We start from the raw sequence: 27,218 nt of genomic DNA, 5'->3' as shown, positions 1-27,218 counted from the left end.
AGTGGGTAATGGTTAAAGGCACAGGTGATGATACTCCTCCCACATATAGAAGACAAGACAGAAGAGATGACAGGGGACCATCCAGAAACAAAAGACCATCTCGTGATTCTGAAGGACGAATGTTGTGTTGGGAGTGTGGTAGCCTTGACCACATCCTCAGAGACTGTCCAACCCGCAGACAGTACCATGACCGGTCGTTCCGTGACGGTCCACACAACCATGGACCATCAACCACTGGAGTTCCTGGTGGACACTGGGGCGGCCACATCTGTCATTTCCTCTGCACAGCTCCCTCCTTCTGTATCCCTATCACCGGATACCCTCACCTGTGTTGGGGTAGAGGCCAACATATTTCTTCTCCACTCACAGTCCCTGTGTCTGCAGGACCGTTCACCGGAGTACTCACAAGATTCTTGGTCTCTGAAACTTGCCCTGTCAACCTGTTGGGAGCCGATCTCTTAGAGCGGATGAAGGCAACAATTACCTTCGGAAACCATGGTATGGAGCTTCTTTTGCGGGACCCTCATTCCGAACAAGGGACTGAAGACCGCTGTGTTCTTAAAGCCTTCCCTCTCATGATGATGACCATACAACCTCACACTCTTCTTAATACCTCACAATTCCCTCACTCTCTGTGGTCCAGTGGGCCAGAGGACGTCGGCCTCCTGCAGGTTCCCCCGGTCCGAGTACACCTCAAGCCTGGACACAGGTACCCACGGTTGCCACAATACCCCCTCAAGGCTGCACAAGAACAAAGCTTGAGTACCCAAGTCGCTTCCCTCCTGGAATCAGGAGTCCTTGTCAGATGTGTATCTCCATGCAATACACCCCTCTTTCCTGTAAAAAAGAAAACCGTTCCGGGAGAGCCTCCAAGATACCGGTTGGTTCAGGATCTCAGAGCGGTCAATGCAGCTACCATTTTAGAAACTCCAGTGGTACCCAACCCAAACACCCTCTTGTCTCAGGTGCCTCCAACGGCCACCTTGTTTACGGTGTTAGATCTGGCCAACGCCTTCTTCAGTATACCCTTACATGAAGATTCGTGGTTTCTTTCTGCCTTCACCTTTCAAGGAGCACAGCTTACATGGACCAGGATTCCGCAAAGAGCCCAGAACTCTCCTAACCAATTCACTCATTCTATGAAGTCTATTCTGGAGCCATGGGTTCAAGAGAACCCTCAGGTCACCTCTCTACAGTATGTGGATGATCTTTTACTCTGTGGCACTGAAGAAAATTTGCCAGAGATGTCAGCATCCCTTCTCTGGTTTCTTCACTCAGCTAACTGTAAAGTCTCGAAAGGCAAAGTCCAATGGTGTCTGCCCAAGGTCATTTTCCTCGGACATTGTATATCACAAAGTGCTAGACATCTGACTGAAGAAAGAAAACAAGCCATCATGGATATCACCTTCCCAATTACCTATTCCGCTATGCAGACTTTCCTTGGTCTCATCACTTACTGCAGGCAATGGATCCCTGATGTCTCAAAGCTCATGCAACCTCTGTACGACTGTCTCAAAAATGAAGGCTCAGTTTGGTTTCATGCTGAAGATCCACGTGTTTCTCATCAACACAGACTATGTTTTGACCGCCTTAAACAGGCTGTTGTCTCTGCCCCGGCCTTGGGCTTACCAGACTATACTCAGCCATTTCACCTTTTTGTCTCGGAATCGGAAGGTCATGCCTCTGGAGTTCTAGCACAACGCTATGATCATAAGTATCGGCCTTTGGGCTACTACTCAGCCCGCCTGGACCCTGTCGCCCGAACTGCCCCCACGTGCCTTAAGGCGGTCCACGCTGCTCACATCCTCCTTGACAAGTCAGCTGATATCGTCCTTGGACATGATCTAGTTATACAGGCCGGCCATGATCTCTCAGCTGTTCTGCAACAAACATCTCCGAAACATCTAACCAACCAAAGACACCTGCGGCTGCAGTGTTCCCTATTGTTGCCCTCCAATATAACATTTACCAGATGTCTGACTATCAACCTTGCCACTTTGCTTCCACCTTCTAGGGGGGAAGGTGAAGAGGGTGAAGGTCCATTGGTGGAACCTCATGATTGTATAAAAATTTTGCAGGAAGAGACTTCTGCTCCAGAGAATATGGTGGCACATCCGCTCGCAGACCCTCAAGGGAAGTTCCACACGGGATATGCTGTCACAACGGACCTAACAGTCCTCAAGGCTGAAGCTCTACCACCATACATGTCTGCACAAGAAGCTGAACTTGTGGCTCTCACAGAGGCCTGCCACCTGGCAGCAGGAACAAAGGCGAATATATATATATACCGATTCCAGGTATGGACATGGAATTTGCAATGATTCTGGACTCTTGTGAAAGTCTAGAGGATTCATCACAGCTGCAGGTACACCAGTGAAACATGCCTCATGGATTAAGGCCCTAATGAAGGCCCTGGAACTACCCATTCAGGTTGCTGTTATGAAGGTCAAGGCTCATGGAAGACTAGAATCCAGAGAAGCCAGGGGCAACCACCTAGCTGACCAAGCAGCCAAGACTGTGGCAGTGGAGAATGTGTCATCAAAGTGGCAGGAAAAGGAAGAAGAGATGGGGGAGACCCTGCAAACCGTAGCTGTGGCGCTCACTAGAGCAAGAGCCAAAGAACAGCCGGCGGAAGACCATACAAGTCCAGCGGAGACACGAGTGGAATCCAGGGGGGTCAAGATGCCTGAAGAAAAATTGTGTGAGGAACAAAGGAAGACCCCCCACTGAAGAAGTCAAGCAATGGAAATCGGCAGGAGCCGTGCTGGCAGGTCGCAAAGATTCAAAGGTCAACTCGACTCTTTACCAAGTGGATGGGAAGCCTTGCTTGCCTAGACGCATGTACTCAGCTGTGGCAGCATGGGCTCACGGGCCTATACACAGAGGAAAGAATCAAGCCTTGGCATGTATCAAGAAACTGTACTTTGCACCCGGAATCTCTTCCACTGTGACTGCGTACTCAAAATCCTGCTCTGTCTGCGCTACCTGCAACCCAACGTGTACGGCACGGGTCCCTCTCCAACACCTGGCTAAACCAGACTACCCTTGGCAGAGAATACAAGTCGACCATATCCAAATGCCTAAAGCAGGAAAATAGGAGTACGTTTTGGTAGCCGTGGATATGTTCTCAGCCTGGCCCGAGGCCTACCCGGTTGTCAACATGACTGCTAAAGTCACAGCCAAGAAACTGATCACCGAAATTGCCTGCAGATTTGGAGTTCCCCAAGTCATAGAATCGGACCAAGGACCAGCTTTCACAGCAAATATCTACGAAGAACTCTGGAACATGTTGGGAACAGATTTGGGCCTCCACACTCCATACCATCCTGCCAGTTCAGGCAAAGTGGAGAGAATGAATTCCACACTCAAGACCCAGCTCTTGAAAATGACCTAAGATCATCCCCTCCCCTGGCCCGACCTACTCCCTATAGTATTGTATCATATCACACACACTCCTCAGGCCAAACATGGGCTGACTCCCTATAAAATTTTGTTTGGGACCCCACCCAAGATAGGAGAGATTAGGCCCCAAGAGTTGTCTGAAACACATGATAGAGTGGTAAAATTTGTGATTGCCTTGTCTAGAGAATTGACTAACACCCGCTCTCCAGTATCTGCTTCTCTCCCAGAATCTACAGGTGATGCAGTACATGATTTCATCCCAGGCGATCTAGTGTATGTGAAGAAGTTTGTCCGGAAAGACTGCCTCCAGCCGCAGTTCGAGGGACCGTACACTGTGCTTCTCACCACCCCGACGGCTCTGAAGCTTGAGGGCAAGAGCACCTGGATTCACGCCTCCCACTGCAAGAGAGACAGAACGAGTCTATAAAAGATGACTACCTTTTTCTATATCCTTTCCATATGCTTACTGTCTGTCCCAGGGTGGACAGCTACCACATAGGGGTAGATACCTCCTTTTTCTCAAGTTGGTTGGGAGGGCTCAAGGGATTCCTCCAACAAGTTTGTCTAGTAATGGGAGGTCTATTAGTATTGGGCCTGGTGGTCCTGTGCTGCATAGTCCCCTTATACAGGAAAATATAACCAATGCTGTCCCAACCTCAGGGACCTTTCTGAATCAAGAGAAGATATGGAGAAATACATTTTTTTGAACAAGCCTGACCAGACCCCCCCATGCTAAAGTTCAATTGAGAGATTTAGTTTAGGGATAGTTGGGAGAACTCCATGTGTCACCCAGGATAGGGCTCGATTGTCTGGGGGCGTCCCATAAGGGGGCAGCTTCTAAGATGATTGGGTGAAGAAATCCACCTCCCCTCTCCCCACACATGGACAGTCTCAAAGGCCCCGAAGCAAGGGAAAGCTTAGTGTTTAGGGGGGAATGTCGGGGTAAAAGAGAATATATATATTTGTAACTTTTATACTTTTGTAACTTTTATACGCTTTTTTGCTAATGTACTAACCACCATTTTGTGTCATATAACAATAAGCTTTCCTTGCTATATATTACTCAAATCGAAACTTAAACTAAGACAGTTCCAGTGTTGCCAAGACTTATTTCAGAGAAACGAAACAAGATTATAAGCTGACGGCTGCAATATCTGCCCAGAGACTGAGATAAGGAGATGTGGACCAATCAGGAGTGGCCAGACACTGGACTTTCATGGCTTACCCCACTCCGGACAACCCCTATCCCCTCCCCATTATGTAGTATATTTAGATTTGTGCATGTAAAAAAATAAAGGCAGAACATTGCTGAGGACGTTGTCTGTAGTAGCCTTCTGAGCATGCTCTGAGCTTGAACCAGCTTGTTGTCTGACTCATTCTTTGAATGGTTGACCCATGCTCATAGTTTGAATTTGGAGTGACTGGAGGACGAGTGGAATGTCATCACGACCCCCACAATGTCAACACTATGGACATTATTCAATAATATCCTTAGTGATCCTATTGATAAGGAGATTGACAGGGCGCACCGTACAATAGGCAATCATGGCCCAGATCCTGAGCGTCCAAGAGACATTATCTGTCGCATACTTTTTTTCAAAGTAAAAGAGGCCATTGTGAGGAAAGCAGGGGAGTTGGGTCCTGGTGATTTCAATGGAAAACGCATATAATTGCTCACATATCTATCTGAATGACACTTGCTAAAAGAAGGGTATTGAAACCACTACTTGATGCCATCCGGGAAAATGGCCTGATGAACTCCTGGGGGTACCCATTCCAGCTGTATATTTTCAAAGATCCAAGCAACATGAGACCTTTCTGTGATGCCCTGGACATTCCATATATCTGACTGGCCACCTGCTCCACCATTGCCACAGAGAGTTCCAGCACGTCGCAGAAGGTGTTCAATGGGTCAGGAACTTGATGGTGATGCAGCCAGATGGGAAAGGAACCTGCCAATCATATGAGCTCCTGAAATGAATCTTGTCTTTCCTGATGAGAGACAGTTTGCAGATGCTTACTTATTTCTTTAAGCATATAATTAGATATATCTAAATAGAGCGTTAGCTGCCACTCTTCTACTATATAGAATGTCTAAGTTCATAAAAGATCTTAGACCAGGATATAAGTTGAGTTCACATGATACTACTGTAATATCAGGCTGTATTACATTACTTGCTTTATATTCCATGGTTCCACCTAATAGGAATCCTAGAACTGAAAGTTTGACTTACGCCTGTAAAGACAACCCCCAGTTAGGGACTTGCATTGGGATCTGCTTGTTTCACAATTTCCTACTGTTTTGATATATTCATAATCTATACTTCTTAGACACTGAGAGGTAGACGTTACTATCTACCGTCTATACTTCCTCTTTGCTCTTAATCTTTCTCTCTTCCCCCTCCTCCTTTTTTTCATATAGTATGGCACAACTCAAACCTTGCGCATTGAATGTCAGAGGACTTAATGTTCCAGAGAAAGGAGCACAAGTGTTTTATCATAGGCATAAACAGCACGTACATTTTCTCTTTCTTCAGGAGTCACACTTTAGAGGCGATCATATACTGTACCTCAGATTCCTAATAGATATTATTCATCTTGGCGTCCCAGAAAAATGCAGTTTTGAAGTCTAAGGTGCTGAGTATAGGCCGGCACAGATCACTGCCGCGTACTATTGTAGAAACACTGTCTGACACGGAGAGGAGGTTCGTGTTTGTTAAGATCTCCATCTACTCCAAAATTTTGACTTTGGCAAACTTCTATCTCCCTAATTGTGACCAAATTAAGACATGCCGTCAATACTTAAACAAACTAAAATATTTTGCGGAGGACCTTATCATCATTGGAGGTGACTCTAATTTTGTCTTGGATCCTTCTTTAGACGGGTTCCTGGGCCGGAGTCACCTATCTAAACCACAAACAAAAGCTTTGCTAATTGTGCTTTGGTCTCAACCAGTCGATGTATGGAGGATACTACATCCAGACGTAAAGGATTATACTTATTATTCTCCCATACTCAATATGCATAGCTATATAGTCCTTTTCTTAATTAGCCGTCACTTGCCTACATGGCAACCTACATCTCAGGTAGGAACTGCCGTATGGTCAGATCATGCTCCTGTATATTGTAACTAGCTATTGAACCCGTTCTATACCCGGGTGGCGAGCATTTTTATTGGTATATGGTCTCCCATGCTGGTATGTGCTGCCTCCCTCCTAGTATTTCTGCTGCCCCCATCCTGTCCCCACCATCCTATCCTGGTATGCATGGCACCCCTCATCCCCATCCTGGTATGCATGGCACCCAATCCCCAATCCTGGTATGCATGGTACCCCTCATCCCAATCCTGGTATGCATGGTACCCCTCATCCCTATTCTGGTATGCATGGTACCCCTCATCATGGTATGCATGATACCCCGCATTCATATCCTGGTATGTATGGTACCCCTCATCCCTATCCTGGTATGCATGGTACCCCGCATTCCTATCCTGGTATGCATGGTACCTCACTACTCATCCTGGTATGCATGGTACCTCCAATTCCTATCCTGGTATGTATGGTACTCCTCATCCCTATCCTGGTATGCATGGCACCCCATCCCTCATCCTGGTATGCATGGCACCCCTCATCCCTATCCTGGTATGCATGGCACCCCATCCCTCATCCTGGTATGCATGGTACCCCTCATCCCCCAATCCTGATGTGTGGCCCCCTCGCCCCCCAATCCTGGTATGTATGGCACCCCTCATCCCTTTCACTCTGCACACATACAAAAAAATAAACACTTATACTCACCTTTCTTCCCTGTGCTCTAGCGCTGTGGTGTTCTGTTCTGCCGGAGGCCGGGGGAGGAGTGCAGCGCCGGAGTAACGCATGCCCATACCACGCTGTCCAGCGCCATTTTGCTGAAGACACACTGCAAATGTGTCTTCAGTAAATGGCGCCAGATAGCGCTATGCGCATGTGCTGACTCTGACGCCTTGACTCCTGCCCCGGTCTCTGACGAAGAGAGGTCAGGTAAGTATGTAAGTATGGCGCCGGAGATCGTGGTATGCGTTCAGTGCCTACGCATACCGTGATCTCCGGCGCAATACACACTCCTCTTACCTGTAACGGCTCCATGCGTTCTTCTGTTTGGAGCCAGACTACGCAGGCGTGTCACGCTTGCGCAGTCTATAAAGGCTTCAGACAGAGATACGCATCTCCCGTTATATTATAGATCTGACTATGCCGGACTCCACCAAGGCTTCAGATGTTGGAACCTAAATGATAATCTGCTGAAAGACTGACTGTGTCTCAGACCTTCTTGAGACTATAGACTCCTTCAAATATATGAGCATGATGAAACTGCCTTACCATTTAAATGGGAAGCACTCACATGCGTCTTTAGAAGTATAATAATAAAACATACGAAAAAGCTAAAAAAAGGAGAGAACAGCTAAAGTCGCCCATTTGCTTGAGCGGATTGATCTCCTTGACAAACAACATAAATGATCTGCTTCCCTCCAGGTATACGCAGACCTGCTTAACCCTAGAATGGAGCTAAAGTAGTTTCATGGGGTACTCACAAATATTTTGTAATTTCAGGGACCTACTTATCGAAGGAACCAAGTGAAAGCTTCCATTCTCGGTACTAGATATGGGGCCTCCTCGAGAAAATTACTTAAAATGTCGTACACTAAAGTTAATATATAAGGTGTGGGATAGGGGTAAAAATATTCTGGGGATTGAAAAGTACATAAACTATACTCCTTTATGGCACAACTATAACTTACCAGAGTTACAGAAGCTAAATAATATTAGTGAGTGGGAGGATAGGGGTGCTAGAATAAACGCCATACTGATTGATGGACATCACCCAATAGATACCATTGCTAAAGCAGTGGATACAAAAGGTCTATTAACCCTTATTTATAGGCAGTTACTGGCCCTACATTTGGATAATGTTGATAGTTAAGAGAAAATGGGAGGAGGATGTGGGTCCGTTATCTGAGGAGCAATGGGGGAAATACTGGATTTGACACCGAATCTTTCATTGTCAGAGTCACAAAAATTGTACCGAATTCTTCTGATTCATAGGGTATATAGATACCCAAGTATTTCAATTAAAATTTAAATAGAAACGGATGACACATGTCCTAGATGTGGTGAAAAGGACGCCCACCTGATGCATATGATGTGGGAATGTGTAAATATTGGCGACTACTGGAAGGGGGTGATGGCTCTTGTATGATCTGTATTTGGGATACAACTTCAGTTGGAACCTAAAATCTGTATCCTAGGACTCCTGGGAGAGGACGTAGACCCAGACTTCCATATGGCAGTAGATAGCTCAAGAATATTATTCCAAGCCAGAAAGTTGTTGGCACTACATTGGATAGACAATTCTCCCCCAACAATAACAGAACTAAAATCCAGGATAAATAACAATCTATGCTTGGAAAGGGGATCTTATATTAAAGGAACGCTCAATGAACCTTCACAGAAATACTATCCTGGACCGTTTGTCCATTTCCTTACAGTAAACCAGGAATTTATATCCTTATACCCAAGGTGTCAGCAAATAATAATTGTCTCAGTCCACACAATTGCCCCTTCTTAGATATATTCTTTTTCTTTTGATGTCTCAATAGGGGAAAAAAAGCCGTCAGGAAGTATTCAGATATTTATGTACAAATGTAAAATTACTATTCCAAACATTGTACTATAGAGCGATATTGGGTTTTATATCATTGTAAACCGGTTCTTGTATTCTTTACTGGTTTTTATTTCTTTTTCTTTTTTTTTGTCACAAAGTTTATTTAAAAAATGAAATGTTGTTAATTCTTTGTTTTGTTAAATAAAAATGATCTGATTGAAAAAAAGAAAGGAGCGAAGGTCTTTACTAGATCAAACGTATACAAAATATCAAGATCATATGTGAAGGTTCTCGTATGAATTCACAGATAAATGTGGTTGCTCATTGGCAAAAAGGTTACATCCACACGTGTAAAGGACATACGTATCCAAAATAAAAGGGGCACCCGGGCCAGAAACTCATAACCCCATTGACATAGCGGAAGCATTTAGTTTCTTTTATAGTTCGCTGTATAATATTCATGGACAACACCACGACATGCCACCTAATATTCTTGAAACTAAAAATGACAAATATATTAAGGACACTGCCGTTCCTTCCTTACAGACCCCTGAGCAGGAGATACTAGACAAAGCTTTCACTAAACAAGAGATAGGAGAGGACAATAAATCATTCCCTATCGGGAAGAGCCCGGGGCCAGATGGATTCAATAATAGATTTTATAACATGTTTGCACCTCTGTTATTACCATTTTTAGCCTAAGTGTTCAATAATATCTCAGAAGACTCCCCCTTTTGCCCCCCAATCACTTAAGGCTCATATAACGGTTTCATCAAAGCCTGGAAAAGAACCAAATACCTGCCCTAATATTCATCCAATATCATTAAATAATGTAGACGTCAAAATATTCTCTAAAATGGTTACAACACGGCTCTCCCACTACCTACCCTCAATTGTCAGCAACGATCAGGTTGGCTTCATTAAGGGCAGAGAAGCTTGTGATAATAAAAATAAAATGTTGTTAATTTCACATGCAAAAAACAGGGGGATCCCAATGTGCCTTGTTTCTGCCTACGCTAAAAAAGCGTTCGACACAGTGCATTGGACTTTCTTGAAGAGCACCCTACCACAAATTAGGTTGGACTCTTTCTTGTTACCTAAACTTCTATCCTTCTACACTGACCCTAAAGCGATAGGGTAAACGGCCTTCTATATGACACATTTTCTATTAAAAAGGGGACGAGACCAGGGTGTCCCTTATCACCTCTCCTATACACATTGGTGATGGAACATTTCGCGGTAGCATTACATACAAATCCAGATATTAGTGGAGTTACTATAGACTCACATCACTATAAACTAGCTCTATACGCAGATGACCTGTTGCTCTATGTTTCAAACCCAATGATCTCATTTCCCTCTATAATAAAGGAATTTGAATAACTCAGCCATGTAAGCAATTTTAATTCAACTACTCTAAAACAGAAGCCATGAACATAACTTTTAACGGTGAACTGACACAATAACTCATTTCTAACTTCCCCTTTAAGTGTCAGAAAGACACAATTAAGTACCTGGGTATACAAATTCTGGGGAACTTGGATGATCTGTATCTTTTAAATTATATCCCCCATCCTTGAACAAATGGTTAAAAATCGAATGAATTATAACTTGAAACCCTTGTCCTGGTTTGGTCGTATTAGTCCGATCAAAATGGACATTTTACCAGATCTTCTTTATATATTTCAGAGCGTTCCGGTCTGCGTTCCTCAGACCTTTTTCTCCCGTCTCAACAATTCTAACATCAAGTTTGTATGGGGAACATCGAGGCCTAGGATACGTGTTAAAATATTGTGAAGAAACAGGAGGGAGGGTTAGGGAGCTGCAACGCTGAATCCAAACAGGGTGAAGATAGTCCACTGAAGGGTGCCGGTCCCGCTGGTGAGCACAGACATATGAAGAAAACGAAAAGGAGAAAATCGGCACTCCAACAGGTAAAATATGAGAAAAATGTATTGGATCATTTAAAAAAAAAAAAAAGTTAAATTCTTATGTGTTTTTGGCGCTAGGGTTGTGCCCTTAGTTATAGCAGATGAGAAAAGGACAATGAAGTCATTATATATACACAAGCACAATGGAGTCACATGACACGAAATGAGAAATCAATTAGACATGCAAAAGGTGTGAAGAAAATCCCGGCCACAGTTCACATTGAAGACAACGAGATCAAATCCAGACAAGGTGATCATTACAAGCGTCACACAACAAGCCAGAAATGCAAAACACCATGATGGTGAAAAATAAGATAGAATTACACCTCATACTCTTATTCATGCATATCCGTATCCCCCTCTGTATATAAACTGTTTATTGCAGGACATTTGTGTGAAGACCACCGGTGTTAGCTGCCAGGGGATTATCCCATATAGGAACACAACACCGGGATTAAGTGTACAGGTGTGAGATCACAGGGTCAGAACATCGCAAATGCCATCAACTATAGCACCGGAAGGTGGGAGGATATACTGATTATAGAGGGACAGGAACATGTATGCATGAGATGGATGATAGATTCAGTATAGAGCATCACAATAACAATGTCCAATAAACAGAGAAAACGCATCAATGTCTAAATTGTGAATAGAAATATTGTTCTTATCGATCTGACACACGTAAAAATATAATATAAAATAATATGCACAATAACCAATATGGAGAAACTATAAACCTATAACAATGAACATATAAAGCGGAAAAAAAATATGCAAATCAAAATTGATTACATAGTAGAAAATTTACAAGGAAATCCACCCGCATCTGATCTGGTGCAAAGTATAATATCCTGGCAAAGGATCATAGAGCCGCAGATATACCGAGCATTATCTGTCATATCACCGGGAGGCAAATAGATGCATCATTGTAAAACATACGAGAACAAGTACAGAACACTGGTGAGATTACTGTGGAGCATTGTAATGGCGAATCAGATTACTGTGGAGCATTGTAATGGCGAATCAGATTACTGTGGAGCATTGTAATGGCGAATCAGATTACTGTGGAGCATTGTAATGGCGAATCAGATTACTGTGGAGCATTGTAATGGTGAATCAGATTACTGTGGAGCATTGTAATGGCGAATCAGATTACTGTGGAGCATTGTAATGGTGAATCAGATTACTGTGGAGCATTGTAATTGGGAATCAGATTACTGTGGAGCATTGTAATGGCGAATCAGATTACTGTGGAGCATTGTAATGGCGAATCAGATTACTGTGGAGCATTGTAATGGCGAATCAGATTAGATGGAGCGTACAAATCCATGATATCCAAGAGCTGAATGTATAACAGATCAATGGCAATGGGAGACGTCTGCATAGAGTCTGATGGAGAACCTGATCGTGAGGCTATAGATGGAGCAAGCATTTCTATCTGTATCAACGAAAAACAGGTAATTACATTATAATAAAACTGACAAAAACAAATATCTGACGCAGAACTGAATCGTGAAGCTGTGGATGTAGTGGGAATTTCTATCTGTATCAACGAAAAACAAATAATTAAATTATATTGCGAAAAAATGGACAAAAATAAATATATGAGAAATGGAAGATAAATAAGCTGCAGAACATTGCAATGGAAATACTCAGTCATTGCTGAAAAATCTTTAAGATATTTGCATCATTTATGTGCGTTCTGCGAAGATGAATCAGCGATGATAGCGCAATATACAGAAAGGCAAATAAGTACACCGGCAAATAATAACCGGAAAAACACAAAATAAATTCAGAAAACCTGGAATGTCACCATATAGATGTCTGCTGGGAATAAACCAGTATGGATTTCATCAATAGATGTAAAACAGGTCATTGCGGAAATTCATTACCCGAAGGGTATTTAGTATTTACACGTCAGATCCAGAAGGCTTCACGCATATTAAGGTGTTTCTGTCTGTTTCCACCCCTTACCGGATGATGAACTTTTTCAAGACCAAGGAAAGAAAAATGTGTGAGATCAGTATTATGTATGGACACAATGTTTTGTTCCCCCGGAGTATGTGCTATTAGAACTGTTGATATATGAAATCTGCTCCGGTGTGCTCTATGAATCCTATCAATTTGTATAAAACAATGTTGTCCACTATTCTGGAGGAAGGCATTTATTTGGCTGTTACCTGATTATCCCATTTTACCCATTTTTCATGGGCTCCCCAAAACACTAAAGGGTATCTCCCCTCCCCCACCCTTCGCCCTATTATCTCGGGTATGCGTTCATTGAATGAGAATTTAAGCCAATGGCTGGTGAATATTTGTATCCTCTGGTTATTCAAACACCAGCTATGTGAAAGATACTACGTCTGTCCTGAGGGGTTTTGACAGGTTCGTGTGGCAGGAAGAATATAGGTTTGTCACCAGCAATGTTGTCAACCTGTATTCCTCCATTCCTCACGCATTGGCCATCATTGCCGTTCAACACCATTTAAATAAATATAGTGGATATTCTGTGAATTTACAAAGGTTCATTATAACATAAAATATTTGTTGTCCCACAATAATTTTATGTTTGATTCTAAATATTATTTACAAGTACTTGGAGTCCCCATGGGCTCCAAATTCTCACCATCTTTGGCTATTCTGTACATGTCGTCGTGGGAAGAAATTCACATTTTTTCTGATGATAATCCATTTTTTAGCACATTTTTTGGTTTGGTAGATATGTTGATGATGTACTTTTAGTATGGAGAGGTGACCCCCATTTAGTGTCACAATTTGTTTTGTATTTGAATTCCTATTCCTTAAATTTAAAATTCACTGTCGGTGAACCTTTGATTTCCACTCCATTTCTGGATATTTTCCTGACCGGGATAGTAACATCTCATAAAGTGGACACCACACTCTATAGAAAACCTTTGTCAGGCAACACATTACTGTAGTCTTCCAATTCTCAACTTACTCTATACAGTTCGCAGGGACGACTCAGTATAGGTGGAGGGAAGCACTCCGATGCCCGTTCAGAGAATGTGACCCGTACTACACAAAATTTGTAACTTCCAACATAAGTGCTGATCCATCCTCCATGGATTCTTTTATGCCTAAGGGGAGACCTGCCCCCACACCCCCTGTGATGACATCACGGGGGCTGGTCTCCAGCCTTCATATTTTTATTAGATATCTGTTTTTGGCAATAACTTATCGTGGGTTGATCGTAGAGGCCCGAAAGTGATACCATATTTTCCGTTATGATTTTACCTTTCTCCAGAGACCACATACAGTATAGCTGCCATCTGCTATTTTGCTACTTTTGCGCCACAGCTCCCCAGAGGGGCTTACAGCGACGGAAAAATATCCATATTGTTCCTTAGCTGACCCTGCCACCCAAAATATAGGCTTCATTATTATCGGACGTATGGAACTTTAGTTATTCCCTATTCAGTATCGGCTTCGGGCTGTCTGCATGCCTTTGTTACATTCCCTTTGAAGCACTGGAAATACAACCTTCTCAGTTAGCTGTAAATCTATCACAAGCCTGTGTTAATTGGGTTTGGTAGCAGCTTTTGGGCCAGCATTAGCTTACAAGGCTCTTCTCATGTGTGTGTTAACTTGCATAGAGGCCACTGGCCAAAGTGTCAGCTCTTCTCCCGTGGACAATTACTATAGGGGAGGAGGGAAGAGGGGTCTGGGAGAGAGACTTCTTAATATCTATGACAGGGGAGAAGAAAAGATTTTCAATATTTCCATGACAATCTGTTTTTCATTGATACAGATAGAAATCCTTGCTATACCTATAGCCTCACGATCAGGTTTTGCATCAGACTCTATGCAGACGTATCCCATTGCAATTGATTTGTTATACATCCAACTCCTGGATAGCATGGATTTGTACATTCCATCTAATCTGATTCACCATTGCAATGTTCCACAGTAATCTCAGCAGTGTTTTGTACATACTTGTTTTCATCTGTTTTACAATGATGCATCTATTTGCCTCCCGTTGATATGATAGATAATGCTCGGTATATCTGCGGCTCTATGATCCTTTGCCAGGATATTATGCTTTGCACCAGATCAGATGCGGGTGGATTTCCTAACATCGGTGGTTTTCACACAAATTTCCTGCAATAAACAGTTTATATACAGGGTGGGATACAAATATGCATGAACAAGAGTATGAGGTTTAATTCTATGTGCCTTGTATATAGTATTATTTGGTCACTATGTGGTGATAATATTTGGTCCGGCCATGGTGTGACGGTTTTTGTCCCTTTGTATGTGATATTATTTGAAAAAATGTATGTGACACATTCCCTTATAGAAAAATAAATAAAAATATACCTAGATAGAGTACTGGATATTTTAAGAAATGTTTAATAGGTTAGAATAGAGTAGGGCCCGGCCAGAAGAGTCTACCTTGTCGTGGCGGCGGCTTACAAAATCTTTTGGCCAAAACAAAAGCTGCTACTATGTATGTGATCTGCTGTTCTATGGGAACTGTTAGGGTATGTGCACATGGTCAGAGCAGCTGCAGGTTTGGCAAGGTGTTACAGCATAGTGGATAGGATTTCTCCGCTCCGAACACCTCGTACACACGCGGCTCCGCTCCATACACCTCGTACACACGTGGCTCCGCTCCGTACACCTTGTACACACACGGCTCCGCTCCGTACACCTCGTACACACGCGGCTCCGCTCCGTACACCTCGTACATGCGCGGCTCCGCTCCCTACACCTCGTACACGCGCGGCTCCACTCCCTACACCTCGTACACGCGCGGCTCCGCTCCGTATACCTCGTACACACGCGGCTCCGCTCCGTACACCTCGTACACACGCGGCTCCGCTCCGTACACCTCGTACACACGCGGCTCCGCTCCGTACACCTCATACACACGCGGCTCCGCTCCGTACACCTCGTACACACGCGGCTCCGCTCCGTACACCTCGTACACACGCGGCTCCGCTCCGTACACCTCGTACACACACGGCTGTGCTCCGTACACCTCGTACACACGCGGCTCCGCTGAGTACACCTCGTACACACGCGGCTCAACTCCGTACACATGCGGCTCTGCTCCGTACACCTCGTACACACGCGGCTCCGCTCCGTACGCCTCGTACACGCGCGGCTCCGCTCCGTACACCTCGTACACACACGGCTGTGCTCCGTACACCTCGTACACACGCGGCTCCGCTTCGTACACCTCGTACACACGCGGCTCCGCTCCGTACACCTCGTACACAGGCGGCTCCGCTCCGTACACCTCGTACACACACGGCTGTGCTCCGTACACCTCGTACACACGCGGCTCCGCTGAGTACACCTCGTACACATGCGGCTCCGCTCCGTACACATGCGGCTCTGCTCCGTACACCTCGTACACATGCGGCTCCGCTCCGTACGCCTCGTACACGCGCGGCTCCGCTCCGTACGCCTCGTACACGCGTGGCTCCGCTCCGTACGCCTCGTACACGCGCGGCTCCGCTCCGTACACCTCGTACACACACGGCTGTGCTCCGTACACCTCGTACACACGCGGCTCCGCTTAGTACACCTCGTACACACGCGGCTCCGCTCCGTACACCTCGTACACACGCGGCTCTGCTCCGTACACCTCGTACACACGCGGCTCCGCTCCGTACACCTCGTACACACGCGGCTCCGCTCCGTACGCCTCGTACACACGCGGCTCCGCTCCGTACACCTCGTACACACACGGCTCCGCTCCGTACACCTCGTACACACGCGGCTCCGCTCCCTACACCTCGTACACGCGCGGCTCCGCTCCGTACACCTCGTACACGCGCGGCTCCGCTCCCTACACCTCGTACACGCGCGGCTCCGCTCCGTACACCTCGTACACACACTGCTCCGCTCCGTACGCATCGCACACGCGCGGCTCCGCTCCGTACACCTAGTACACATGGCTCCGCTCCGTACACCTCGTACACACGCGGCTCCGCTCCGTACACCTCGTACACACGCGGCTCCGCTCCGTACACCTCGTACACACGCGGCTCCGCTCCGTACACCTCGTACACATGCGGCTCCGCTCCGTACACCTCGTACACACGCGGCTCCGCTCCGTACACCTCGTACACACACGGCTGTGCTCCGTACACCTCGTACACACGCGGCTCCGCTGAGTACACCTCGTACACACGCGGCTCAACTCCGTACACATGCGGCTCTGCTCCGTACACCTCGTACACACGCGGCTCCGCTCCGTACGCCTCGTACACGCGCGGCTCCGCTCCGTACACCTCGTACACACACGGCTGTGCTCCGTACACCTCGTACACACGCGGCTCCGCTTCGTACACCTCGTACACACGCGGCTCCGCTCCGTACACCTCGTACACAGGCGGCTCCGCTCCGTACAACTCGTACACACACGGCTGTGCTCCGTACACCTCGTACACACGCGGCTCCGCTGAGTACACCTCGTACACATGCGGCTCCGCTCCGTACACATGCGGCTCTGCTCCGTACACCTCGTACACATGCGGCTCCGCTCCGTACGCCTCGTACACGCGCGGCTCCGCTCCGTACGCCTCGTACACGCGCGGCTCCGCTCCGTACGCCTCGTACACACGCGGCTGTGCTCCGTACACCTCGTACACACGCGGCTCCGCTCCGTACACCTCGTACACACGCGGCTCTGCTCCGTACACCTCGTACACACGCGGCTCCGCTCCGTACACCTCGTACACACGCGGCTCCGCTCCGTACGCCTCGTACACACACGGCTCCGCTCCGTACACCTCGTACACACGCGGCTCCGCTCCCTACACCTCGTACACGCGCGGCTCCGCTCCGTACACCTCGTACACGCGCGGCTCCGCTCCCTACACCTCGTACACGCGCGGCTCCGTACACCTCGTACACACACTGCTCCGCTCCGTACGCATCGCACACGCGCGGCTCCGCTCCGTACACCTAGTACACATGGCTCCGCTCCGTACACCTCGTACACACGCGGCTCTGCTCCGTACACCTCGTACACGCGCGGCTCCGCTCCGTACACCTCGTACACGCGCGGCTCCGCTCCCTACACCTCGTACACGCGCGGCTCCGCTCCGTACACCTCGTACACACACTGCTCCGCTCCGTACGCATCGCACACGCGCGGCTCCGCTCCGTACACCTAGTACACATGGCTCTGCTCCGTACACCTCGTACACACGCGGCTCTGCTCCGTACACCTCGTACACGCGCGGCTCCGATCCCTACACCTCGTACACGCGCGGCTCCGCTCCGTACACCTCGTACACACACTGCTCCGCTCCGTACGCATCGCACACGCGCGGCTCCGCTCCGTACACCTAGTACACATGGCTCTGCTCCGTACACCTCGTACACACGCGGCTCTGCTCCGTACACCTCGTACACGCGCGGCTCCGATCCCTACACCTCGTACACGCGCGGCTCCGCTCCGTACACCTCGTACACACGCGGCTCTGCTCCGTACACCTCGTACACGCGCGGCTCCGCTCCGTACACCTCGTACACGCGCGGCTCCGCTCCCTACACCTCGTACACGCGCGGCTCCGCTCCGTACACCTTGTACACACACTGCTCCGCTCCGTACGCATCGCACACGCGCGGCTCCGCTCCCTACACCTCGTACACGCGCGGCTCCGCTCCGTACACCTCGTACACACACTGCTCCGCTCCGTACACCTCGTACACGCGCGGCTCCGCTCCCTACACCTCGTACACGCGCGGCTCCGCTCCGTACACCTCGTACACACACTGCTCCGCTCCGTACGCATCGCACACGCGCGGCTCCGCTCCGTACACCTAGTACACACACGGCTCTGCTCCGTACACACGCGGCTCTGCTCCGTACACCTCGTACACACGCGGCTCCGCTCCGTACACCTCGTACACACGCGGCTCCGTACACCTCGTACACACGCGGCTCCGTACACCTCGCACACGCGCGGCTCAGCTCCGTACACCTCGTACACACGCGGCTCTGCTCCGTACACCTCGTACACACACGGCTCTGCTACATCCACACTGTAAACCCCTCCTGACCCCACACATAAACTTCAGCTCATCCAGCACCATGACAACCAGCACAGCAGAGTCCTGCATCCACTGAGGCCCCTGATCATGTGACCCCTGACTCCTCCCCTCCTGTGACCTCATCACAGCTCCTGCGAGCACAGAGCAGCCATATATGTGGTGGCGGCTCTGCAGGTGGAGGTATGTGGAGGCCCCCCCATTACTGGGCGCAGGGGCATTAACCCCTTCAGCACCGAGACTCTTTTGGGGTCTTTTGTTGCCCCTTTATAAGAATCATAAGGTTTTTGTTCTGTTTCCTGTAATAGATACATACGACCCAACTATGGAGACAGGGAGGGAGGAAACGTATTGTTCTCATAGTACAGGACCCCTTTACTGCCCCACAGTGTAATGCCCCCCACAGTGTAATGCCCCCATTATGCCCCTTATGCAGGCTGTATGATGCCCCCACACAGTGTAATGCCCCCATTATGCCCCTTATGCAGGATGTATGATGCCCCCACAGTGTAATGCCCCCATTATGCCCCTTATGCAGGATGTATGATGCCCCCACACAGTGTAATGCCCCCATTATGCCCCTTATGCAGGATGTATGATGCCCCCACACAGTGTAATGCCCCCATTATGCCCCTTATACAGGATGTATGATGCCCCCACACAGTGTAATGCCCCCATTATACCCCTTATGCAGGATGTATGATGCCCCCACACAGTGTAATGCCCCCATTATACCCCTTATGCAGGATGTATGATGCCCCCACACAGTGTAATGCCCCCATTATACCCCTTATGCAGGATGTATGATGCCCCCACACAGTGTCATGCCCCCATTATGCCCCTTATGCAGGATGTATGATGCCCCACACAGTGTAATGCCCCCATTATGCCCCTTATGCAGTATGTATGATGCCCCGACACAGTGTAATGCCTCCATTATGCCCCTTATGCAGGATGTATGATGCCCCCCACAGTGTAATGCCCCCATTATGCCCCTTATGCAGGATGTATGATGCCCCCACACAGTGTAATGCCCCCATTATGCCCCTTATGCAGGATGTATGATGCCCCACACAGTGTAATGCCCCCATTATGCCCCTTATGAAGTATATATGATGCCCCTTGCCGCTGGTGGGACGGCTTGTATACTTTTTTTGATCAAAAATAGTTCACTAAGTACCCTATATTTATTATGCAACTTTGCTTTACATTTATATATAATGATGGTAGGGTATGAGATATATTTTTTGTCTTTTGTAGGTTTTGCTTCTTTTTGCTAGTGTGAACATGCTCCTATTTCTTGCATGTCTACCATCTTAGACCTCAGTTCACATTGCTTGTTTTTTTGTCTTGTTTGCATTCTGTGCAATTTAAGGGTGTGGCATCCCCTTTGTTGAGCTGATTAGTATATATGTAGCTTACCACGGGCCTAGGTGGTCTGGAGTTGGGACCCGGTCCTATTTGTCTACCCTTTTATATGCATTACTTCAACTTTGATATACAGTAAGGTTTTTAATATAGACAGTATAGGTACCGTCCCAATTTAGGGTCACCTTGCCGCTGGTGGGACGGCTTGTATACTTTTTTTGATCAAAAATAGTTCACTAAGTACCCTATATTTATTATGCAACTTTGCTTTACATTTATATATAATGATGGTAGGGTATGAGATATATTTTTTGTCTTTTGTAGGTTTTGCTTCTTTTTGCTAGTGTGAACATGCTCCTATTTCTTGCATGTCTACCATCTTAGACCTCAGTTCACATTGCTTGTTTTTTTTTTCCCCTTATGCAGTATGTATGATGCCCTGACACAGTGTAATGCCCCCATTATGCCCCTTATGCAGGATGTATGATGCCCCCCACAGTGTAATGCCCCCATTATGCCCCTTATGCAGGATGTATGATGCCCCCACACAGTGTAATGCCCCCATTATGCCCCTTATGCAGGATGTGTAATGCCCCCCTTATGCCCATTATGCAGTATGTATGATGCCCCCACACAGTGTAATGCCCCCATTATGCCCCTTATGCAGTATGTGTGATGCCCCCACACAGTGTAATGCCCCCATTATGCCCCTTATGCAGGATGTATGATGCCCCCATTATGCCCCTTATGCAGGATGTATGATGCCCCACACAGTGTAATGCCTCCATTATGCCCCTTATGCAGGATGTATGATGCCCCCACACAGTGTAATGCCCCCATTATGTCCCTTATGCAGGATGTATGATGCCCTCACACAGTGTAATGCCCCCATTATGCCCCTTATGCAGTATGTATGATGCCCCCCACAGAGTGTAATGCCCCCATTATGCCCCTTATTCAGGATGTATGATGCCCCCACATAGTGTAATGCCCCCATTATGCCCCTTATGCAGGATGTATGATGCCCCCACACAGTGTAATGCCCCCATTATGCCCCTTATGCAGGATGTATGATACCCCCACACAGTGTAATGCCCCCATTGTGCCCCTTATTATTATTAGTAGTATTTATTATTATAGCACCATTTATTCCATGGCGCTTTTACATGTGATAGGGCTATACATAGCAAAAACATTTACATAATCTTAACAAAACGAGTCAGCAACTGGTACAGGAGGAGAGAGGACCCTGCCTGCGAGGGCTCACAGTCTACAAGGGATGGGTGGAGGTAGAGGAGGTCATGCAGTAATGTGGTGGGGTAGTGGTTACTGCAGGTTGTAGACTTGTCGGAAGAGGTAGGTCTTCAGGTTTCTTTTGAAGGCTTCCATGGTAGGCGAGAGTCTGATATGTTGGGTTAGAGAGTTCCAGAGTAGGGGGGATGCACGGGAGAAATCTTGTATGCGATTGTGGGAAGAGGAGATAAAAGGGGAGTAGAGAAGGAGATCTTGTGAGGATTGGAGGTTGCGTGCAGGTAAGTACCGGGAAACTAAATCACAGATGTATGGAGGAGACTGGTTGTGGATGGCTTTGTATGCCATGGTTAGGGTTTTGAACTTGAGTCCCTGGGCAATGGGGAGCCAGTGAAGGGATTGACTGAGGGGAGAGGCCGAGGAATAGTGGGGGGACATGTGGATTAGTCGAGCAGTAGATTTTAGGATAGATTGGAGGGGTGCAAGAGTGTTGGAAGGGAGGCCACAGAGCTGGAGGTTGCAGTAGTCAAGGCAGGAGATGATGAGGGCATGCACTAGTGTTTTTGCAGAGTCTTTGCTTAGGAATGCACGGATCCGGGAGATATTTTTGAGTTGGAGTCGGCAGGAAGTGGAAAGGGCTTGGATATGTGGTTTGAAGGAGAGATCAGGGTCCAGGGTTACCCCAAGGCAGCGAGCTTGTGGGACTGGGGAGAGTGAACAGCCATTGACGTTGATGGATAGGTCAGATGGGGGATATGAATGAGAGGGTGGAAAGATGATGAACTCTGTTGTATCCATGTTAAGTCTTAGAAATCTGGCAGAGAAGAAGGATGAAATAGCAGACAGACATTGAGGGATTTTGGTTAGTAGGGAGGAGATATCTGGTCCAGAGAGGTATATCTGTGTGTCATTATCATAGAGGTGATACTGAAAGCCGTGAGACTCTATGAGCTGTCCCAGGCCGAGGGTGTAGATGGAGAAGAGCAGAGGTCCTAGAACTGAACCTTGGGGGACACCGACAGATAGGGGGCGAGATGAGGAGGTGGTGCGTGAGTGGGAGTAGCTGAATGTCCTGTATGTTAGGTATGAGGAGATCCAAGATTGGGCCAAGTCCGTGATGCCAAGAGATGAGAGAATCTGTAGTAAGAGGGAATGGTCGACTGTGTCGAAGGCAGATGACAGGTCCAGAAGGAGGAGGATGGAGTAGTGTCCCTTGGATTTGGCGGTTAGTAGGTTGTTGGTGACTTTGGTCAGGGCAGTTTCAGTCGAGTGGTGCGGTCGGAAGCCAGATTGTAGGCTGTCGAAGAGTGAGCAGGAGGAGAGCTGGGAGGACAGTTCAAGGTGGACTTGTTGTTCTAGTAGTTTTGAGGCATAGGGGAGAAGTGATATGGGGCGGTAGCTAGTCAGAGAGGATGGGTCAAGGGAGGGCTTTTTGAGGATGGGTGTGATTAAGGCGTGTTTGAGACATGAGGGGAAGACACCGGTTGTTAGTGACAGGATGAAGAGGTGGGTTAGGGTTGGGATGAAGACTGTGGTAAGGTTAGAGATGTGGGGTGGGATGGGATTGGGTCAAGTTCGCAGGTGGTGAGGTGTGATTTGGAGAGTAAAGAGGAGACTTGACCTTCTCTAATGGTGGAGAAGTGGGGTTTGGAGGAGGAAGGTTGAGTAGATATGAGGAGGGGTTGTACTGACTTAGGCAAAAGCTTTGTCTGATGGTGTCAATCTTCTGCTTGAAGAATAAACCAAAGTCTTTGGCTGAGATGAGAGAAGAGGGAGGAGGCGCTGGGGGACGAAGGAGAGAATTGAAAGTGTTAAATAGCTGTTTAGGGTTGTGGAACGGGGAAGATATGAGAGATGAGAAGTGTGTTTGTTTTTCTGCAGTGAGTGTGGACTTGAAAATGGTGAGGGATTATTTGAATGCGATGAAGTGAGACCTTTTCCATCTCCGCTCCGCAACCCTGGAGGCCCGTCGCAGTTCTTTAGTAAGTTTGGTGTGCCAGGGTTGCCTGTTGATTCTGCGAGCTTTGGTATGTGTGAGAGGGGCGATCGAGTCGAGAGCTGCAGCTATTTTGGTGTTATATAAAGCGGCAGCAACATCTGCATTGTGTAAGGAATTTATGTCTGTAAGAGGGAGGAGGGATTCAGAGAGTGAATGTAGGTCAAGGTGTTTGAGGTTTCTGCGAGGGTGTGTAAGTTCGTGGAGTGGGGATTGTGCACCTGGAGAGGAGAGGGTAGAGAATGTGAGGAGGTTATGGTCAGAGAGAGGGAGAGGTGAGTTAGAGAGGTTAGATCGGGAACAGAGGCGAGTGAAGATGAGGTCCAGTGTGTGGCCATCTTTATGAGTAGCTGCAGAAGACCATTGAGCAAGGCCGAAGGAGGAAGTGAGGGATAGGAACTTAGAGACAGACTAGTGGGAAGTGTCAATGAGGATGTTGAAGTCACCCATTATGATAGTGGGGATGTCAGCGGAAAGGAAGCGAAGCAGCCAGGTGGTGAAGTGGTCTAAGAAAGTGGTGGCTAGCCCTGGAGGTTGGTAAATGACGGCCAGTTGGAGGTCAGAGGGGGAATAGATGCGCACACAGTGCGCCTCAAGAGAGGGGAGTGTAACGGAGGGTGGCAGTGGGATTTGGGTGAAAGCGCAGGTATCTGACAGGAGAAAACCTATGCCTCCACCATGTTTGCCATTGGGGCGGGGAGTGTGGGAAAGGTGGAATCCGCCATACGAAAGTATGGAGGATGTATGATGCCACCATTGTGCCCTTTATGCAGTATGAATGTCCCCACACAGCGTAATGCCCCTTATGCAGTATGTATGATGCCCCCCCACACAGTATAATGTTCTCATAGTACCGCCTGATGTTCTGCAGTTAGAATAAGTCCTGAGGTTTTATAGTTGGAATTATCCCTCTGGAAAATGGTTTTGCCTTCTCCCCTCTATGTATACTCCTATTTACTAATGGTATGTGACCCAGCTTTTCCGTCTTGACTCCCATGCAGATTTCTCTATACTTCTCTACTCCTATTTACTAATAGTATGTCCTCCAAGTTACACCAGCTACCCCCCACTTTCATTTATGACCTTGTTTACTTAGTCTTTGACTAGCCAGCATCTGTTTCAGCCCTAATCATCTGATCAAGATGAGCACAGACCACTCCCCTCTGGTTCACAGCTGAATGCAATCTGTAACAAATATATTGTGGGCCAGGAGTCTATGTCAGACTTTAGTCTGTGGCCATTACCTTAAGTATGGCCATTAGTTGAAGTATGAGAAATAAGAATTAATCCTGAAGGTAACTGGATACTAAGTCCCAGTAAACAATGTTTGTCTTTGTTTTCACTCTCGCCCCCTTAATCCTTCACTTCTTACAACCACCCCTCATCCCTACACCTAGTAAGGAGCTCTTCATCTCTCCCTCCATTCTCCCCATCCATCTCACCTCCTCCTCAGAGCTATTCCTCAACATACAGTACAGACCAAAAGTTTGGACACAGCTTATCATTTAAAGATTTTTCTTTATTTTCTTGACTTTGAAAATTGTACATTCACACTGAAGGCATCAAAACTATGAATTAACACATGTGGAATTTTATACTTAACAAAAAAGTGTGAAACAACTGAAAATATGTCTTATATTCTAGGTTCTTCAAAGTAGCCACCTTTTGCTTTGATGACTGCTTTGCACACTCTTGGCATTCTCTTGATGAGCTTCAAGAGGTAGTCACCGGAAATGGTCTTCCAACAATCTTGAAGGAGTTCCCAGAAATGCTTAGCACTTGTTGGCCCTTTTGCCTTCACTCTGCGGTCCAGCTCACCCCAAACCATCTAGATTGGGTTCAGGTCTGGTGACTGTGGAGGCCAGGTCATCTGGCGTAGCGCCCCATCACTCTCCTTTTTGGTCAAATAGCCCTTACACAGCCTGAAGGTGTGTTTGGGGTCATTGTCCTGTTGAAAAATAAATGATGGTACAACTAAACGCAAACCGGATGGAATAGCATGCCGCTGCAAGATACTGTGGTAGCCATGCTGGTTCATTATGCCTTCAATTTTGAATAAATCCCCAACAGTGTCACCAGCAAAGGACCCCCACACCATCACACCTCCTCCTCCATGCTTCACTGTGTGAACCAGGCATGCAGAGTCCATCCGTTCACCTTTTCTGCGTCGCACAAAGACACGGTGGTTGGAACCAAAGATCTCAAATTTGGACTCATCAGACCAAAGCACAGATTTCCACTGGTCTAATGTCCATTCATTGTGTTCTGTAGCCCAAACAAGTCTCTTCTGCTTGTTGCCTGTCCTTAGCAGTGGTTTCCTAGCAGCAATTTTACCATGAAGGCCTGCTGCACAAAGTCTCCTCTTAACAGTTGTTGAAGAAATGTGTCTGCTGCTAGAACTCTGTGTGGCATTGACCTGGTCTCTAATCTGAGCTGCTGTTAACCTGCGACTTCTGAGGCTGGTGACTCGGATAAACTTATCCTCAGAAGCAGAAGTGACTCTTGGTCTTCCTTTCCTGGGGCGGTCCTCATGTGAGCCAGTTTCTTTGTAGCGCTTGATGGTTTTTGCAACTGCACTGGGGGACACTTTCAAAGTTTTCCCAATTTTTCGGACTGACTGACCTTCATTTCTTAAAGTAATGATGGCCACTCGTTTTTCTTTACTTAGCTGCTTTTTTCTTGCCATAATACAAATTCTAACAGTCTATTCAGTAGGAGTATCAGCTGTGTATCCATCAGACTTCTGCACAACACAACTGATCGTCCCAACCCCATTTATAAGGCAAGAAATCCCACTTATTAAACCAGTCAGGGCACACCTGTGAAGTGAACACCATTTCCGGTGACTACCTCTTGAAGCTCATCAAGAGAATGCCAAGAGTGTGCAAAGCAGTCATCAAAGCAAAAGGTGGCTACTTTGAAGAACCTCGAATATAAGTCATATTTTCAGTTGTTTCACACTTTTTTGTTAAGTATATAATTACACATTTGTTAATTCATAGTTTTTTTGCCTTCAGTGTGAATGTACAATTTTCATAGTCAAGAAAATACAGAAAAATCTTTAAATGAGAAGGTGTGTCCAAACCTTTGGTCTGTACTGTACAATCCTTTGTCTCCAAACACAGACAGCCACCTCATGCCCTCTCCTGCTCCCACCTACTAATGCTTTCTCTGCTCCTCCTCACTGCTGGCGGCATCTCTCCACATCCCGGCCCTCCTCACCACATCCCTACAATCACTTCCACCTCCTACCCACAATCTATCCCAAACTCTCGTAACCCTTCTAACCTTATACCCATCCTCCCAGCCCCTGCTTCCCCAGTCCCCCTAACAGGAGCTCTATGGAACGCTCTCTCCGTCTGCAACAAACTTTCCTACATTCACGACCTCTTCATCACTAACAAGCTTTCCTTCCTCGACATCACTGAAACCTGGCTCAACCCCTCTGACACGGCCTCTCCTGCTGCACTTTCGTATGGCGGATTCCACCTCTCCCACACCCCGCGCCCCACCGGCAAGCACGGTGGAGGAATAGGTTTCCTCCTCTCAGATAACTGCTCCTTCACCCATATCCCACTGCCGCCCTCAATTACTCTCC

At 47.1% G+C, this 27,218-nt stretch overlaps 2 protein-coding genes across 4 annotated transcripts in view; both read left to right on the top strand.

Moving 5' to 3' along the window:
• LOC141213608 (uncharacterized) overlaps positions 1 to 27,218 on the top strand; it is a 57,417-nt gene that overhangs the window by 15,572 nt on the left and 14,627 nt on the right. The window lies entirely within an intron of this gene.
• The window catches only part of LOC141213629 (uncharacterized), a 32,774-nt gene continuing 24,677 nt past the window's right edge, over positions 19,122 to 27,218 (top strand). For 2 of the 3 annotated variants that reach the window (XM_073665243.1, XM_073665242.1), the window contains exon 1: positions 19,122 to 19,188. The gene's annotated coding sequence lies outside the window, so the exon portion shown is untranslated. The remainder of the gene's footprint in view (positions 19,189 to 27,218) is intronic. The other variant, XM_073665244.1, reaches the window with a different exon arrangement.

Source organism: Phyllobates terribilis, unplaced genomic scaffold (genome assembly GCF_046119375.1).
Source record: "Phyllobates terribilis strain yellow unplaced genomic scaffold, ASM4611937v1 Scaffold_200__1_contigs__length_3551848, whole genome shotgun sequence".
Taxonomy (NCBI): Eukaryota; Metazoa; Chordata; class Amphibia; order Anura; family Dendrobatidae; genus Phyllobates; species Phyllobates terribilis.
The sequence above is the reverse complement of the archived record's forward strand: the minus strand, read 5'-3'. Positions and strand labels throughout refer to the sequence as shown.